At 39.0% G+C, this 20,456-nt stretch overlaps 1 long non-coding RNA gene across 1 annotated transcript; it reads right to left on the reverse strand.

Annotated features, from left to right (window-relative positions):
- Positions 1–7,796: 7,796 nt before the first annotated feature.
- Positions 7,797–20,449, reverse strand: LOC131199166 (uncharacterized). Its single transcript, XR_009155283.1, has 3 exons — positions 19,795–20,449; positions 10,588–10,749; positions 7,797–8,437 (listed from the first exon to the last, which is right to left on the reverse strand). It is a non-coding gene; the product is annotated as an uncharacterized LOC131199166 (long non-coding RNA).
- Positions 20,450–20,456: the final 7 nt, after the last annotated feature.

A 20,456-nucleotide genomic window follows, 5' to 3' on the forward strand; every position in this document is an offset into this window, starting at 1 on the left:
TAACTAGTTCAAAGGACTAAATTGTAGTCTATAGTATATCTTTATTTCTTCTACAATCAGCTTTGTTTTATTCCTAGCCCTGATTAGTAAGGAAGTTTGGAAGTTATTTTTTTGCCAGCTTCAACCTGACACATGCACTTTCCTGGTTCTCCTTTGTAGTATTTCAGTTTTTCTTTGTTGTCACTGAAGACCAAATAACATGGATTATCAATTCTTGAGATAGCGAACTGTTTAATCACAGTTAACTAAGATATCTTGACATACAACAACATTGCTTTTGTTTTTTGAAAACTTTTGTTTATGCTTATTTCATTCAGAATCCACATAAAAATATTTGCTTATAATTTTGCCTGGGTGTCTCAATATGTTATACTGTGGGAAAGTGTGAAGATTTAATCAAGAAAGGAAATTTTAATTATTTGAAAGATATTTGTTTGTTTCCAGCCTTTAGTAGTGAAACTCCCAGTGAAAATACCTAATACTCCTTCCTCCTCTTATTTTCCCCATAACAAACAACTTGTGAAATGAGTTGAACTGGGAGAGAGTGACTGGCTCAAAGTTATCCAGACAGCTTTCATGCCTAAGGCAGAGCACAATCTCCCAGTTTCTAGCATTCTGTTTTAACCATTAAACCCTACTAGACCAGTAAAATAATTAAAATTAAGGAACTGGTCACTAGATCAAACTAGTGACCAGTTTCTTAATTTTAATGTTTTTAATGATGTATATAGTACAGTAAGGGTTTTTTTTTAGCGAAATTTAGAAATGTTCCTCCATATACTGAAAAAAACAGTGTAATTCCTTTATTTATGAAGACCTTTAACAAGTATCCACAGACTAAAACACTAGAAGGTTTTTAATTGCTTGCTGAGGTCCCTGTGCTCATATTTTTTAATCTATAATTTTTTTCTATAAAATCCTTTAAATAGGTCGAGAAAAAAGCGCAATAGATTAGCATATACATTACTACTGAATCAATATAGAAAACCCTTGAATTCCAAGAGAATGAAAGCAAAGGGGAGTATACATTCCTTTTTCCTCTGAACAATACTTTGTCAAATGGGCCAGTGTCAGACAAATTAGAAGGTTATAGTTCAGAAGGAATATTTTTCATTTTGCCTGTATGTCTGTAATGCAGTTGCTCCAGCGTATGAGTAAGGAATCATATTACATGTTGATCATGAAGGATGTGCAACTTAAATATTATGACCTAATTCACAGGAAATGCTAAACTGTAGCATGGCTAGATTAACCATGGTTTCGTGTACTACTCATCTCTTTTGGCCAATGGACAAAGAGAAGAGAAGGAAAGCAGGCATGAAAGTATACAATCTGGATTGCTTCTTGCATGCACAAACATACACATACACACACATACACATATATACACCATACACCCCTCTTTATAGGCATGTGGGATTGTATATATGAACTGAGAACGGAATAGCAAAAACAGATAGACTTATATACCACCCTGTAGTGCTTTACACCATTCACTAAACAGTTTACAGAATCAGCATATTGTCCCCAATAATCTGAGTCCTCATTTTACCGACCTCGGAAGGATGATAGACTGACTCAACCTTGAGCCGGACAGGATCGAACTGTTGGCAGTTGGCAGAATTAGTCTGCAATACTGCATTCTAACCACTGCTTCATGATGACTCATGAAACCAGGATATGACCGTGGCTTGGGATTTATAAAAATAAAAAATAAAAGTGGTATTAAAAAAATCAAAGAAATAAATTTGCCAGCCTTTATACCCAGTGGCTTTAGAGCTACTGAACACTTCTTTCAAAAAATATGCAGGAAATATTGGCCAGCAAAAGCAGCAGATGTGATTGAATTACTGCCAATATTGAAAACAATTAGAAAATCACTGCTGAGTATAAGCTGCTGGGTCTTCTTATACAGTATCGCAGGAAATAAATGTACTCTAGTTCCAAACATGGCTTAATTTGTCATGTGCACACATGCAGTATTGTTGAACTTATTATCAATTTATTTTTTTAATGGAAAATCTATTTCTAGGCAGTTTGCAACGTATCAATAAAGCCATGAAAACACCATTACTTTTATTATTGAATTGAAATGCCTTGTTAAAATCAAACCTTTAGACTTTACAGACCATTTTCCGTGGTGATCCTTTTTTCAGAACAAGTCTGAAAACTGAGTACTAATCATATTAAATTGCACACCTTTATTAGTTTGGTGAGATTCCTTAATAGCAATAGCACTTATATACTGCTTCACAGTGCTTTTACAGCCCTCTCTAAGCGGTTTACAGAGTCTGCATATTGCCCCCAACAATCTGGGTCCTCATTTTACCCACCTCAGAAGGATGGAAGGCTGAGTCAACCTTGAGCCTGATGGGATTCGACCTGCCAAATTACAGGCAGATTGTCACATTGTAATTCCACTTCAAACAGTACATGTTAACTCCTCCAAAGTTCTTTCATACTAACTTTATAGCCACAGTATGTTTCTTCCCCCCATTCCCAATTTTTTTTCTAAAGGTGCTTCAGATGTTGCGTGTGAAACACCTTTAAAGCATTTTACTACAGAAACTCTCCATACTATTAGACTATTAGGCTTCCTCTGGTGATATTGCTGTATTGTGTCTACTATAGAAAGGCTGCAGATACTGAAACTTTTCTCAGTTATGTTTTATTCTATCAGGAACAATAGTATGTTATATTTTACTATTGGAAAAGGTTGACAGAGGCGCTTCAGAACTTGCAGGAATGTGTGTATAAAATACCTTTTTTATAATTATTAGAACAGACACATCATGTACAAAGCTTGTGCAACTGTTGCTGCTTTGGAAATTGCCCCAGGCTGTTTCCATATATACGTATTCATGCATGACCACTACACTTTCTATACTCATACATTCAGAAAAAGCCAAGAGCAGCTTCTAAAGAAATCCTGCAGATCCTGAACACAGCTGTTTTAATTATTTAAAAATACTATTTTGTTAGACCTCTTTAGAATACTTTGCCTAAATATCATGGAATATATATTGCAGTACATGTCTATATGGCTTTTGGGCTAGGGCAGACTTGCGAAGAGGTAGAAGGCTTTTCCTATATTCTGCTTCCTACTCAAATTTCTTTCCTATTCTGCTTTCACCTCTAGCTGTTCATGTTTTTTTCCAATATGGGAAAAGGACAGTTGAGGGAACTGGACTAGGAAAATGGTCGGAAGGGATTGGGTTAAATGATAGCTCTTCTTACAGGACAAATATATGGAAAATCTGATGTGCTGATGGATTTAAAAACTAGAATTATTAGGACGATAGGTATGAAAAGGATTGAATATTGCAGAGTACAACGAAATGGTAAGCTGTTATCTCATGTTAATAATATTTAATTAGCTAGCACCTAAAGATCTAAACAACTGATGATGAATTTAATGCATCTCAGTTCTTATGTGCAATGCTATGTCAGTACTAATGGGGTTTCTGGAAATAATAGCCTTATTTTAGTAAAAGAAATTGGATTTTTGTATTATTTGCAATAGGTAATTGTTTATTGATGCTCAATTTAAGTCATTGGCAGTGGCTGCTAAAAACCCAAATAGACTAGGATCTTTCCATCTGAGCCTGGTTCTCAGCATTCTACCTGTCAAGCAGCAATTTAGTTTAGCTGAGATGTACTACTGTTTGTTCCTATGGTGAAATCTTTCAGTATGGATTTCTTGTATGAGAATCTCTGCCTTGGGAATTCATTTTCCTCAGGCAGTTGCTACAGCAGATTCCCACAGCTGACAAGGGTGAATACCAACAGAAGTTCAAAAAAGAGACAAGTGTTGTAACATCTTTTAGGAGCATCCAAATATAAGGACAATATAGAAGATAATAAGAAAAAAAACAAATAATAGATTTATTTAGACCACTGTCTGAAGTAGTTTAATCCTAAAGGAAAAAGATAGTTCTGGTATGTGTGTGTGTCAGAGAACACTGGACAAAAGAAGCATGGGTCAATATCAATAGAGTATGTACTTTTGATTCAAAACTAAAGAGTTGCCTTCATTTTAAGCAACAGTGACATGAAAATTAGGCTTCAAAAAGCAAGAAATATAATAAATACATCAGTGCAACTCCTTCCCTCCTAACAAATAATTCGTCTGGAAAATCAGGCAAGACTGTGTCATATGGAAAGGAAAATATTATTATGGGATTATTCTGCAGAAAGCTGTGGTTCTGTTTTTTCATTCCCCACCCCCACCCACAATCTTATGACCTCATAAAATATCCCTCTTCTGAGGCTCATGCCAATCTTGGAGAATGATTTTTAATGGAATTTCACTGGGTAAAAAAGATGAATAAAATTATGCTACGTGCATTCATCCCAGTCCTGCTTTCCCACACACAGCTGATACTGCTGAAGAAAAAATACGTTACATTCAAACATTTATTGTTAGACCATATTTATATACATCTTTTCCATTTAACTCCTAGCTTTCCTGCTGGTGGTAAAATAAATAAATAAAATATACTTATCACCATCTGCTTATACCTTTAAAACAAGGGTCTACATATGTCCAGCCCTCATTTCTGGCTACAAAAGTCCAGATGACCACAGGGTAGAAGCAGATATTTTTCTGGATCTCTTTGCTGCCATAGGTCAAGTATAATACCTACATTATAGCTGTGGTGGGATCCACCCAGTTTAACAACTGGTTCGGTGATCGTGAGCACCCACGCTTAACGTGTGCTGCGTGCACATGCACGCTTTGAAGAAATCTTCATTTCCTGATTTCTTTGGAGGAGTAGCACAGCTGATTCGTGCAGCAATTCGCTCTACCATGCGAATCAGCTGAGAAGCTAAAGATAGGAAAATAGCACGGGTGGGTGAGTGGGCCCATCTGATCGTTGGGCGTGAACCAGTTCGCTCCCAACTGATGATCGGAGTTACCGGTTCACCTGAACTGGTCCAAACTGGTAGAATCCTACCCGATTATAGGTAAATTTAGAATAACAATTGAATTCAGATACTATTGAGATAGCTTATCTAACTATGGTTTAACTAAACTAAAATTGACTGAGATGACCTAGCAAACCATAAATAATATTACAAGCTATAATACTTATTTTTGTTTTTAATATTTTTTATGAATGTAAACTACTTTGGCTGATAAAGCTGCAAAGAGATTGAGGAGGAGATTAAGACAGAACCCATGCTTTCTCTTTCCGACATCACTGATAAGCACAACTAATGTTGTCCCCACTCTATATCCCAGCATAAAATCTGGTTGAAGTGGGTCCAGATATTCTATTTCCAAAGTCCTCTGTGATTGTTGCCTAACAACTTCCTCCCTAGAAAGGGAAGGTTGAAGTTGATAGTTATCTTGAATTTTTTACAATTAAATATTCATGCCCTTTTGTATGTTATAATTACTTCTTTGCATAAAAGAACATCCACGTATTTATGAAAAGCTCAGGTCTATAAGATAATATTAAAAGTAATGATCTGGTACTTTACAGTATTTTTTGTCTATGAGCTGGATTTCTAAAATAAGCAAAGACGTTACATGTACATTTTTCAATTCAATTCTTCTGGGAAACTCAAGACTAGTTTTTGCTTTGTTTTCTGAATCATCGGCAGTTCCATCTGTCAAATATTAGCATATAGTATTTGGGACATTATCCAGGAGTGGATTTCCCCTCATTCCTATACTCTAAAATAGGTTTTGGGCTTGGCTTTAGTAGTTCATTTGATTTAAATGTTCTTCATATGTTATGTGTGAACTAGGGAGATCTAGGACATCATCAGGAAAATATGGTTTTCACAGTTTAGTAACCATGGGTCTGAGAACATCTAGTATCAGAAAGCAGTGGAATTTCAATGCCCAATTTCATTCTCAACTTTTTTGCTAATCTTATTTTTTAATCTTGGGTTTGATAAAAGAATTTATAATGTTTTTCTTACCAAGTAGACAGTGATCCCAATTCCTTAATAGTTTAGTAATTGTTTTAAGTAATTATGTCATCTTTCTGAAAGGTATTTGTCATCCACTTTGCACATGGTATAAACCTCAAAATTTTATTTTATTGCAGGATTCTGGGTTCCAATAAAAAGTAGGATTGAAGTTTCATACTATTGAACAAGCTCCGAGTGCATAAAATTAGGATTTTTCACTGAATGTTGCTTTACAATTCCATGAAAAGTAGCAAATGGATAGAAGACTGAAATTTTTATAAAGTGAATTGTTCTTAAGAGGGAGTTTTTAGCTCATGCTACTAAAAGGATTATTCTAAATTTTCATCTTTTATTTTCCTTAGAGTCTTCCTCATATTCAAGTAAGCTAGGATGAGCGCGCTTGGATTATTGTAATGCTCTCTACATGGGGCTCCCCTTGAAGTGCACTCGGAGGCTTCAGCTAGTCCAGAATGCAGCTGCGCGGGTGATAGAGGGAGCTACGCGTAGCTCCCACGTAACACCGCTCCTGCGCAGACTGCACTGGCTACCTGTGGCCTTTCGAGTGCACTTTAAAGTGTTGGTTATGACCTTTAAAGCGCTCCATGGCTTAGGGCCTGGGTACTTACGGGACCGCCTGCTGTTACCACATGCCTCCCACCGACCCGTACGCTCTCACAGAGAGGGACTTCTCAGGGTGCCGTCCGCCAAACAATGTCGGCTGGCGGCCCCCAGGGAAAGGGCCTTCTCTGTGGGGGCTCCCACACTCTGGAACGAGCTTCCCCCGGGTTTATGCCAAATACCTGACCTTCGGACTTTCCGTCGCGAACTGAAGACACATCTTTTTATTCGCGCGGGGCTGGCTTGAATTGAATTTTATTAATTTTAAATTTTTATTAATTAATTTTAAATGGGGTTTTTTAGCCTAGTATATTTTAACCTATCAGGCTAATTTTAAAATAAGTTTTTTAATCTGCTTTTTAAATTGTATATTGTATTATCTGTTTTATTTTTGCCTGTACACCGCCCTGAGTCCTTCGGGAGAAGGGCGGTATAAAAATCAAATAAATAATAAAATAATAATAATAATAATAAGTAATAGCATAAATATACTGTTTCCATTAAAGCTTACAAAAATAATTAAGAGCTTGGTCCAAACTATTATTGCACTGAGCCATTAGCTGTGTTTGCATTACATGTGGTAATGGGCTGTGAGAATGATTTTGAGGAACATGAAGAAGAGCTGTAGCCAAGACAAAGATCATATAAAAGAGTCCAAAGCAGAAATATAATTTGAGAAATTATACTTGACCCTTTCTAGTTTTCTTGGAAATGAAGGCTGGCAGGAGGAAGACTTTTTCAGACTTGCAAAGATTCTGTTAACTGTAACTGTATAATAAAATTAGTTTTAGTATTCATAACTTTGATTTCCAAGTCTGGTCAACCTTTAATGGCTGACAACAATTTTGCAAATCTGAAAGCATCTTTATCTACAAGAGAATTAGGGAAGGTAAAATCTGAGACATTTTCTTAAATTACATTTCTGCTTTGGACGCAGATTTCTTTTATCTGACCATTGTTTTGGTTGCAGCTCCTTCCTCTTCTTTGTCAAGGTTTTCCTACCAACACATTGCACATGCTTACTAATAGTAACATATTAATGGATGATTCAGTTAAACATATTTTATGGGATAGCACAACATATTGAACTAATTAATTATATAGACTAGGGCTAACACAAGACCATAAGTTAAAATGTGCTTTCTGGGTTGTGGTTTAATGCATTGTACAATACAATGATAATGAGATTTGGTTATTTTACTTTGGTACTAAGTACCAACTCACCTGGCCAAAGTAATCTGGGGTGACTTAAACTCTCTAATCTATATATATAAAAGTGAAAACCACTCACGCCATAATCATGAAATCTCCAGAACTGTAAAGCTTACAAACTTATGCTGCATATGTTCCTTACAAACTTATGCCACATATGTTCCTCTTGGCTTCTAGGTGCTCACTAAGAAAGGATTTTTCGAAATGACCATCAGAGCATTTGTATTTCATATATTATGATTAACACACACTGATGCTAAGGAGTTCGACTCCCCCTCCCCACCTGAAAAGAAATCTGTTCCAAATGCAAAACAAATAGAGGAGTTTCACTTTCAGTTTTACTTTCACAGCAGCAACCAGGGGATAGGATAGGGGAAGCTTCTGTAGGGCAAGGCTGAGGGAGAGAAGGGGATAGGATAGGGGAGGCTTCTGTGGGGCAAGGCTGAGGGAGAGAAGGGGACAGGATAGGAGATGTTTCTGTGGGGCAAGGCTGAGGGAGAGAAGGGGGATATGATAGGGATCTGTGGGGCAAAGCTGAGGGAAAGAAGGGGAGAGGAGAGGCCAATCGTAACTACTTATTAATTTTCAAGCTGTAAGTGTCGATTTATCAAGCCGGATCACATAGTTTCGTAGCGAAGCACAGATATCCAGCTAGTTGGTACAATAACTTGGATTCATCAGCCTGTAGATAAAAAAAGATTAAGATTCAATTATATTGAGTATATTAAGTATAAGCAAGATTGTATCCTGAAACGAAGTAGCAAATAAAATTAAAAAGACAGGAATTGTGTCTTTTTCTTTGGCTGTCTTCTCACAACTTATGAAAGTGAGAAGTGCCAACACAATTCCTCTTGCCAGGCCCTAAGTGCGAAAGATCAAGAGATATGAATATATGCATCTGAAGTTAGATAAATGAAACAGATTAGGAATTTTGTTGGTAGATTGGATACTTCCTATTCATCTCCTATCTAGTGATGAAATCTCTAGTTTATTGATACTTAGAGAGTTCAATATTCATGCTGAGCCTAATTTTTATAGCCTCCATAACTTCTGTAGAACTCTTGTAATTGAAATCTTGTTCCATTCAACAGGCTTCAGCATATCTTGTATTTGGATGGTTTGTGAGCGAGTCAGAATCCTCTACATCAGGGGTGTCCAAACTTGGCCCCTTGAAGAGTGGTGGACTTCAACTCCCAGAATTCCCCAACCAGCATGAGCTATAAATATGAGCAAGTTGCTGGCTAGGGAATTCTGGGAGTTGAAGTCCACCACTCTTCAAAGGGCCAAGTTTGGACATCCCTGCTCTACATGGATAGATCACTACATGATTAGGATAACGTCCTCCTATTCCTCCATTCTGTGGTGCAGCAGTTTATGGATCCGAGACAATTCCAAAATGTGGAAATTTGTAGTTATGGTTTTCCATTAATTTGAAACAATGAAATGCAGGTGGTGGAAATTTCAAAACAAACAATTAATTGGTAATTGCATTTTCTGTATAGATATAATTAGAATTGAAGAACCCCATAAATTTTTCTAAACAGTTTATTTTCTGAAAATATTTTTCAGATATTTGAACAAGAACACTTCTCAAGCTTTTTAAATTAATAATTAAAAACAAAAATCCAGAGACTTCTCATTCTTAAAAAAAGATATTAAAAGTTCTCCTTTTTCTTCTGTTCCACCTCAGTTTTAGTGCAATGTTTTCCATCTATTCTCTGTGTCTCTCTCCCCACCCCCCATTTTCTAAGTTCTTGTTTTGGACTCTTCCAAATTTATAACATTAAAATTTTCAGAGCCCCACTTTCATGTCAGACCCTGGAATCAAGAAATCCTTCTAGTCTGTGGCCATTTTGTAAACAAGTGTTTGTTTATCTTATTTTATAGACAAGTAATATCTGCATTTTTATTCCTTGTGTCACAGTTCTTTGTCTTTTATTTATTGCCTCTGCTTTATAGAGGCAATTTGTTTGTTTATTGCTGTTTTATAAAATTGCTCTGTCACACTACCATACAATTTGATATCAAACTTTCTGATATCAGCTTGCTTCCCTACATTCTTGCATGACAAATTCATGTTCTCTATATTATCCTGCCCATCATATGCACTTTAACGATTTTTATCACCCAATATCTACTCTTTCCTTATAGGTTTGGTTTATGCTCTGTGGCTAATTTTTGTATAGAATAAATGCAAAGGTTAACTTCCCTTGATATGCCTTAGTTTTAAACCAAATGTTTAAAAAAATGTCATATAGAAATTATGGATAGTGAGGGCATAGAAATATTGTAAAATAAGTAATTAAATGATATACAACAAACTTCAGGTTGAAATCAAGAGTAAGCTGATAAAATTGGGAGGTACCACAGAAGTCACCGAGTGCAAATTCTATTTTATGTTTTATTATGGTTTTGTTAGAGACTGAGATCAAGGTAGATTTTGTCTCCAGTATTAAAGAATAAGTCTGGCAAAGAAAAAAGTTAAGTTTAGACTGATACAATTTGCCAGAAATGCATGCTAGCTCATAGTAGGTAGAACATTCTTATCCAAGTGCTCATACTTAACAATCTATATAAGGACTATGAGGGATGGTGCCTAAGGAGTGAGAGGTAATGTCAGTGGTAGGTTTCAATTTTTTTTACTACCGGTTCTGTGGGCGTGGCTTGGCATGGCAATGCTTGGTGGGTGTGGCAGGGGAAGTATACTGTAAAATCTCCCTTCCATCCCCACTCCAGGGGAAGGTTACTGCAAAATCCCCATTTCCTCCCGATCAGCTGGGACTTGGGAGGCAGAGAATAGATGGGGGCAAGGCCAGTCAGAGTGGTATTTACCAGTTCTCTGAACTACTCAAAATTTCTGCTACCGATTCTCCAGAACTAGTCAGAATCTGCTGAATACCACCTCTGGGTAATGTGATGGACTGCAGCGAACTGGCAGTTTCCCAGGAGGGAATAGATTCCAAGGGGAGGGCCCAGAGATAACGTATTCCAGAGCTGGATAGGAGACAGAGGAACAGAGTTATAACAGCCCCTCCCCAGAATCTCCCAGGGCACATCTGTTGGGGTGAGAGTAGGTTTAGCCTGGCAAGAGTCTGTCTATTGGATGTAAACAAATAAGAATTGAACTTTGACTGGATTATTCTATGCTATTCTTGGACCTGACATCATGCCTAGCGTAAAGCAGATATCTAATAGACAAGGCTATAATTTTCCAAGTCTTCCTTCCTCCCTTTTTGAGGAGGTCAGTCTGAAAATCCCCCTCTAAGACCTTCTCAGGAAAAATCAAAATATATGCAAACGCATGTTGAAAAATAATATTAAAATCCCACCAAACAGCTGTGAGAAGCATTAGTGGCACTGAATGTGTCAGATTTAAATTTTAGCATGGTAAATATTGATAAATATAATCCATACAACAAAAGCTGTTTTGGGATCCTCAATATTTTTTAAAAGAGGAAGAGGTCCTGAAAGAAACACTAGGAACACTAATATAGGTGATACTTTCTCTCCCCCAGACTTCTATGGCATCTCAATCCCTCAGAGTTCTCAAAGATTATGAGAATACAGGTAGTCCCATTCATTTATTGACTGTTCAAAGTTGCTTAGCAACTAATATGAATTTAACACTTATTGCATCCTGGATTCACATGATTGCCATTTGCAACCTTCCCAGCTGGCTTCTGACAAGTAAAATAGTAGGGGAAACCAGATTCGCCGAGTGACTGCATGCTTAACTGCAGTGATTCACTTAACAGCCATGGTAAAAAAAGGTTGCAAAATTGGGCGTGCCTCATTTAACAACTGGCTTGCTTAGCAGCTGAGATTCTGGTTTCAATTGTGGCTGTAACTGCATATCCCTGCAGGTACCTATGCTAGTGCTTTCAGTATCTTGGGTGATAGTCTACCTAGCCTGGAATCTCTAATTAATTAAAATTAGCTAAGGGTAAATTCTTTCTTATCATCTTCTTATCCATCCAAAGCTGCAGTTCCTTCCTTCCCCTAGTGGTATAATCTTCGTCTTCAAAATAGGTTTGCCTTTTTACTTTTCTTTGCTTCATCATGTTTTCCTAGTAGTACATCTATACTTCCTATGGCTTTCCTTCTATTTCTAACATAACTTAAGAACCCTGTTGTTATTATTGTTGCTAGTTTTGATATTTCTTGCAAGCCTCAGCTCATTCTTTGCTTTAGCTTTTCTGTCAGAGATCCTACAGAATATGTTTTTTTCAGTTATGTTCCCCTTCCTTTATTTCCCAACCATATTCCTTTTTCCCTTAAAAGTTTAAAAATCTTTTTCTGTATTCATGCTGGGCTCTTTATATTCCTCCCAATTGTGCCTTCAAAATCTCATTTTGTAGAATCTCTCATCCTGTATCTGTTTTGTTTTTCCTATTCTTACCCAAATACTTTCAATAAGATTTTCATGTTCTGATTATTATCTTTGTAAGTTTGCAAGAAATATAAATATTTCTTTATATCTAATACAATATCTGTCAGGGTTCCAAGTAACACCTCCAATGAAATCAAACTCCAAAGCTTTAAGTTCTTCAAAGCCATCTTTTATTAGAGATGTCATATTGGCGCATCTGGGAAAACATGAATCTGGAAGCTTCCGGGTTTTCCACACCCAAAAAAAAGTTCAAGACCTTGCTCACATCTCCCACATGTCCACCACAGCTCCAATCAGTTCTTTCCTGAACAGAAGACATCCTCCAATTTCTTCTTTGCACAGCTGCCGGACACCATGGCCTTGAACTTCTACAGAGAATTTTGTTATGGCTAAATCTACTTCACTCTTGCCATCCCCCCTCCCAGCTTCCCAGGGTAGGATTGTGGCAGGCTGAAGGCACAAATTAATATGGCTTCCAGGTGTGGCAATATCCCTCACTTTCTCTTTTTTTCCTTGTGAATAAATTATAGCCTTCTAGTGCTGTGTGTGAGAGCATCATTCCACCAAATTTCCTTTCTCCACCATATTTGTCTTCCTGATTTAGGATCTCTAATTCTTAGGGCATGTTAGAAATAAAATGAAATCGAAGGGGGAAAGAAGAAACACCTGAGATTTTGATTACCACCAGAATGTATCTTGTACTGTCCTGCAAAATTTTGAAGCCCCTTTCTGGCCTCCTGCTTCTTGTTTTGGGTCCTACTTTTTGGTCCTACTCTTGGATCCATATTTGATCCTGAGCTTTTACTCCCTTCCCTATTTAGTTCTAGTTTAACATTCTGCCAAAAAGATTGGTGAAATACTTGCCATCATTTCCTTCCCAGTTTTTATAACATATATCCAATCTCTTGCCAGGAAATCTTTGGGAAGGTAGTATAGGTCAGTTATCAAATCCAAGTCACTTCTCAATGATACCATTTACGGTAAATAGCCAATTACTGACTTTCAGGATCCTCTTTTTTCTTCTTGCACCATGACCCTCAACTAGTAGGATGAAAACATTTTGCTTCCATTTTCTTTATCTTTTTGCCAACACCTCTTACAATGCAGTAATTCTTTCATGATCAGTTTCTGATTAGGTTCATTTATCCACACATAGGTCAAGAGGAGAGGATATCTGTTTGGTGACTGTCTAATGTTGGCAGTATCTGTCATATCTGAATTTTTCCTGTATATAGAAGATAGTACATGTCCTGAAGGGTCATACTGAGTCTGCACACAACTGCTTTGGTTTTTCTTAACAGAGAATTACTTACTACACCATAGCATGCCTCTCTTTTTTCTTTTTTTCCTAATTTACTCTTATAGGACTTCAATCCATTGAAGTTTGTTCTACACTGATGACATGATTGATTCAAGATGGCTGTCTAATGTCCTTTACAATGAGAACCTAGTATCAATTCCAGAATTCTATTGTTACTGAATGTCTCCTCACTTTTTTGCTTCTTTTGGGCACATTGTTCCACAAATCTGCATCTGCCAAAGATTTTTTTTTCTCCTGATGTTTTCTTTACTTCTCTCCTTTCTTGGAAAATACTTATGATTTATTAGGAAATATATTAATAAAACTTGCTACTATTTAACAAAGGGACAAATCCCTAGTTTCTGAACATAACATAAAAGAGGAAAATGATATAGAATAGGTAACATTATTCAACAATAAAAAGATACACAAAATATAGGTAGTCTTCAACTTTCAATAGTTCGTTTAATGACCATTCGAAGTTACAACAGCACTTGTAACATGACCGTTTTTCACATTTATGAGTGTTGCAGCATCCCTATTGTCAAGTGATTAAAATTTGGATGCTTGGCAATTGGTTCACATTAATGATGGTTGCAGTGTCTCAGGGTCATGACATCACCTTCTGTCAAGCAAAGTCAATGGAGAAATCAGATTCACTAAACAACGATGTTATTAATTTAACAACTGCAGTGGTTCACATAACTATGGCAAGAAAGGTTGTAAAATAGAGCAAAACTCAATTGTCTTGCTTAGCAACTGAAATTTTGGCCTCAATTGTGGTCATCCATTGAGGACTATCTATCTATTTATTTACTTTATAAACTAAATATATCTGAGTTTATTCTTTCTGCCTTCTAATTGGCAAAAGAAGCTTGGCACCTTAAACAGGTTCTCTGAATGGCATTTGTGGTAGGACAGCAATAGTTCTGCACCATTTTTATCTCTGTAGGGTGGGCTCAAACATGGCTTCTTGTGAATAGTCATTCAAAGAGTCCCAACTCTTTTTTATATCATTCTTGTTGTAAACATATATTTGATTACTTCCTTCTCCAGAATTCCTTGGTTTGAAAGACTGTTCAGGGTCCATCACATCCAACATCTAGTTGACTTAATTCCAGAGGTCAATGAGGCATATGATGAAACTGCCCATCAGTCTGTTAGGTAAATCTGACTGGATCCATAGCTACCTGAACAGACCATTCTAACTGGTACCACTCCTCTGTGGAGGTTAAAGAGTTAAGTTCCATAGCAACATGAAAATTATTGAATGATGACATAAGATTGGAGAATCTGAAAATGGATGACATTCCCACCTAACTAAAAACTAGTCTGAGACCATATGTCTGATTCAGGCTGGAGAATCTGATACTATTATGATGGCTGTGAACACCATTCTTGAACTTACTCCCAAAATACAGAGATTGGGAGCCTTCAGCACCTGTAACTGGGTAAGAATCAACCCCAGCCTGGCTACAAGATTGAGAAGCCTGGGAAATATACTTTCAGGTATCATCATCTTATAATTGTACTGAAGAAGTATGCATATATTTACCAAAAAATATGCCCTTCTGATATTTTAAATCAAATCTTATCAGCACAGGATGGGAGAAGTTGCCCAAGTCATTTGGAGCAGGGGTCTCCAACCTTGGCAACTTTAAGACTTGTGGACTTCAATTCCCAGAGTTCTGGGAGTTGAAGTCCACAAGTCTTAAAGTTGCCAAGATTGGAGACCCCTGATTTGGAGGATACTTATATTTGCAAATCCTACCCTCAAAATTATACTGTGGGTTATGGGCAAATGTAAAGAGGAAAATTACCATTAGAAGATGAAAGTGAGACAAGGAATTAAGGAAATATATAATAAAGTGTTTTCCAATCAGGGACCAGCAAATGTATTGGATAATAATCCCTGCTAACTTGATGGAGAGCAAACAGCCCAGATAATAGTTAATGGTAGTTTGACAGAAGTTTTTAAGATTGCAAAAGAAACAAGACAGGGGTGCCCCTTATCACCATTATTGTTTATTTTAACTCTGGAGCCATTATTGGATAAAATAAGAGAGGTAAAGGAGATAGAGAGAATTAAAATTAGACAACGAGTATAAAGTGAAAGCGTTTGCTGATGATTTGGTGATTATTTTGTCAAATCCTATAAATTCAAGTGTATGTTTGTTGGAAATAATTGATTAATATGGAAAAGTTTCAGGGTTTAAAGTAAATCAGAATAAAACAAAAGTGCTAACAAAAAATATGACTAGACAACAGAAAGAAAAATTAGAGGAAACAACAGAATTTGAAATTGTAAAAAAGGTCAAATACCTAGGGGTGTATATTACTTCTTCAAATGTGAAATTGTATAAGAATAACTTTGAGGTATTATGGCAAAAAGTTCAGAAGGAAATGTTCAGTTGGAAAAAAATTACAATTATCATTATTGGGGAGAATAGCAGCCATTAAAATGAATGTTTTACCTAGATTTTTATTTTTGTTTCAGATAATACCAATAATTAAGAAAGATAAAAATTTGGAAGAATGGCAGATTGGAATTAATAAATTTATATGGGAAGGTAAAAAAGCGAGAGTTAAAATGAAAATAATTCAAGACATACGGGAAAGAGGAGGTTTAAAAATGCCCAATTTTAAATTATATTATGAAGCAGCTGCTCTTTTGGTAATAAGTGATTGGTTTAACTTAACAGAGGAAAGGATTTTGAATATAGAAGGTTGTGATTTATTATATGGATGGCATGCATATTTATTGTATGATAAAAAAGTGGATAGAGCCTTTAAGAACCATGTGTTAAGAATTGCTCTTCTGCTTGTCTGGAAGAAATACTATTACAAGTTGAATTATAAAATTCCTATTTGGGCAAACTCCAGGCATGCAATAGAAAATATCTAGACCCGTTCCAGTCTGGCTTCAGACCTGGATACAGCACTGAGACGACTTTGGTCGCGTTGGTGGATGACCTCTGGAGGGCTCGGGACAGGGGATGTTCCTCTGACCTGGTTCTTTTAGATCTCTCGGTGGCTTTTGATACCATCAACCATGGGATCCTGCTGCGGCGGTTGGAGGGATTGGGGGTGGGGGGCACCATTTATCGGTGGTTTTCCTCCTATCTCTCGGACCGTTCGCAAACGGTGTTGGCAGGGGGCAGAGATCGACCTCAAGGTGCCTCACTTGTGGGGTGCCTCAGGGATCGGTTCTCTTGCCTCTCCTGTTCAACAGCTACATGAAGCCGCTGGGTGAGGTTATCCGTGGTTTCGGAGTGGAATACCATCTGTACGCTGATGATACTCAGCTGTACATTTCCACCCCGAACCACCCCAACAAAGCCGTCGAGGTGATGGTCCGGTGTCAAAGCCGTGCGGGTCTGGATGGGGAGGAACAGGCTCCAGCTCAACCCCTCCAAGACAGAGTGGCTGTGGGTTCCGGCATCCCGGTACAGTCAGCTTACGCCTTCGCTGACTGTTGGGGGTGAAGTATTGGCCCCCAGGGGGAGGGTGCGCAACTTAGGCGTTCTCCTGGACGATCGGCTGTCTTTAGAAGAACATTTGACGGCCGTCGCCAGGGAAGCATTTTATCAGGTTTGCCTGATTCGCCAGTTGCGCCCCTTCCTTGACCGGGACTCCTTACGCATGGTCACTCACGCCCTCGTTACTTCCCGCCTGGACTATTGCAATGCTCTCTACATGGGGCTCCCCTTGAAGAGCACCAGGAGGCTCCAGCTGGTCCAGAATGTGACTGTGCGGGTGATAGAGGGAGCACCGCGTTGCTCCCATATAACACCTATCCTACGTGGCCTGCACTGGCTGCTGGTAGCCTTCCAGGTGCACTTCAAGGTGTTAATGACCACCTTTAAAGCGCTCCATGGCTTAGGACCGGGCTATTTACGAGACCGCCTTCTGCCACCGACAGCCTCCCAACGACCTGTGCGCTCCCACAGAGTGGGCCTTCTCAGGGTGCCGTCAACCAAACAATGTCGGTTGGTGGCCCACAGGGGGAGAGCCTTCTCTGTGGCAGCACCGGCCCTTTGGAATGAGTTGCCTCCGGGGTTACGCCAACTCCTCGAACTCCGGACCTTCAAACGGGAACTGAAGACTTTATTATTTCATTGAGCGGGACTAGCCTAAGTGTATTTTAATTGTAAATTTTAAGGGGTTTTATGTTGGTCTAAGACCGTTTTACTTGATTTGGCCTACTCAATCTCAGCCTTTTTGAAAGACATTACACAAGAAAAATATCTAACTGATTGGAAAAAATGGATTGAATATACGCAAAATAGATATCAGATTAAGAGATATCAGATTACTTTTGAATGATTAGGATGTATTTATCTTTGATTTGTATGGGGGAAGTTAGGATTTGAGAAGAAGGGGAGGATTATAATTTGTGGTAGGGAAAATTTAGCAAATGATTGTTTTGTCTTTTGAACTATACCTTGTGTTTGTTCTGGGAAGTCGGGGGAGGGAGGAGGGTGGTTTTGGAGGGAGGGGGGAGGGGATGAAGAGGGGGGGGAAAGGGGGGTGAATTTTTTTGTAAAAACTTTTTCAATTAAAAAAAAAATCTCTGCTAACTTCAGCCAGCATGGCCTTTTGCAAACCTAGCTAGATTTAGTAACTCAGGGAAATGACCTTGAGCAAACTAGGCAAGGACCATTATATAAGCCAAAGGGCTGAAACATTCCCTAACTGCTGGAAAACAAGGTAATATTCAGAAGACACTCAGGAACCTTCTCTCTGATTAACTGATTTTTTTTTTTTTTTGAATTTATATCCCGCTCTTCTCTGAAGACTCAGGGCGGCTTACATTGTGTTAAGCAATAGTTTTCATCCATTTGTATATTATATACAAAGTCAACTTTTATTGCCCCCAACAATCTGGGTCCTCATTTTACCTACCTTATAAAGGATGGAAGGCTGAGTCAACCTTGGGCCTGATGGGACTTGAACTTGCAGTAATTGCAAGCAGCTGTGTTAATAACAGACTGCTTAGTCTGTTGAGCCACCAGAGGCCCTGATGACAAACCTTTGGCATGCGTGCCCGAAGTAGCACATGGAGCCATGTTGCCTGGCATGCATGGCGGCCCCTGTTCCTCTTCCGGGTTTCTGGTGTGCATGCACGCATGATGATCAGCTGGCCTTTGTGCTTGCGTCAGAGCTGGTCTTCATTTTCCGGCGTATGTGTGCTGGCTAGCTGATTGGCGTGCGTGCATGTGTGGCAGTAACCTGAAGATTTGCCGGCCAGTGCACATGCGTACACCGGAAACAAGAAGTACATTTTCCAGTGTGGTCTCGCTAGTTGATTGGTGCTTGCGCATACGCAGCAGTAATCTGAAGACTTGCCAGCAGTAAAGAAGAAACCTGAAGAAACTACAAGTACATTGTCTGGTGCGCGCACGCCCCTGGGCAAATCCTGTTCCTGATCTTGGCCCAGATGCGTGCAAAATGCTCCCTTTTTGCCATTTGGTGCCAAAAAGGTTTGCCATCATTGGAATATAGTATAATGGGAGGAAAGATAAAGCCCAGTCAAACTTGCAAAATTTTGTTGTTATGGCGAATCACAATAAATTATAGTTCTAATCTTCCTGTAGTCTGTTTCTTGATTTGGTCTGCCTAAAAGGGCTGACAGTAATTGTAGTCTTGCATATACCGTAGGCATTCAAGTTAGGCTGGAGAGTTGAACAACATTTCAGTGGCAGATGCACAAAAATATAAAGGATGAAAGGTACCTCTTGAAAATTCATTTTGACCATTGTAGTTTATGGATCACTGTAGCTATATTCAATTAACAGGCTAGAAGCTGGTGTATTAAATCAATGTGAACAGGGTCCCTCCCCCACCTTTCAGTTTTTCTGTAGTGGTTTCACTTATAGTAACAATGGGTGAGGTCGACATGTCTATCGAAACGAACATAATTTTAAAAGGACTGAGTGAAGCTCTTGACATGAACATTTTAAAGATTTGTATGTCGCAGGATTATGCGGTAGGTTGGCGAGTGTACCAGAGGGTGAGGACGGTGCAAGAGAAGGGAAACCGATTCGGAAATGGGAGTAGTGGGAGGGGAGGGATCCAACATATGGGAAGTAAGTCCGGAGTGAAGCCAGGGGCGGATGCTTTTTCCCTTTAGGCAGCCACAGCTTTTCAGATTCTGTAAATTCCAGTCTGTACTGCCGTTGAGATAAGTGACGCGCGCACCGTTTTTCATTCAGGTTTGCTTTATTGAGGCGGGGGAAATCCAGAAGGAGAAGAACGCGTGCTCACATTGTGCCGCACTGCTATGTTCTGCTGGTTCTTTAGGAATCCTCTCTTTTTGCGGTAGCAATCACAGATGGGGTTGTCTTACCTGGGAGTTGGGAGGCCTTGAGGTGTGGGAACCGGGCATGCTGTGTGTGCCCGGGCTGGGTGTGGTTTAGGCTGGGGAGGTGCTCCTCAACCTCGCATGCCTCTCCTAGCAAAGGAGCTTTCGGCTTGGGAGGTGTTAGCCAGCCCGCCTGCCCGCCCGCCCGCCTGGGGTCCTTCTACCGAGAGAACCAGGAACTCTTACTGAAAAATCTGCTATGGGTCTCACACGAGACTTTTATGGCTTTCGATCGGTTACAGCGAACGTGCTGCATTCAGGGTGATGGTGAGGAGTTCCAGGAGGAGATTGGCGGCGGGCGAGAGGAATAGCAAAGGCTGTGTGTCGCTTTAAAGAACGCGATTGGGTGGTTGTATCTTTAAAAGGAAGAGGCGGTGGAACGAAAACTACCTTGAAGTATGGGGTTGGTCTATGCTAATTGGAGAGGCGGTGCCAGGATGAATGGAGGGAGGTAAGGGCGGTACAGCTTACAGCCAAGGAAGGACCCGTGTCTTCTGCTCTGTCTCTTTAAAAAACCAGTTGATACCATTACCGGGGGGGAAAAAAAGGGGGGGGGTGGAGCAGATCTTTTCCCGTTTTCCTCCTTTGAGACAATACCATTCCCACTGCTGGGAGAAGAGGCCCTATGGGTTGACGAGTGAAAGCGA

This window comes from Ahaetulla prasina, chromosome 5 (assembly GCF_028640845.1).
Source record: "Ahaetulla prasina isolate Xishuangbanna chromosome 5, ASM2864084v1, whole genome shotgun sequence".
NCBI lineage: Eukaryota > Metazoa > Chordata > Lepidosauria > Squamata > Colubridae > Ahaetulla > Ahaetulla prasina.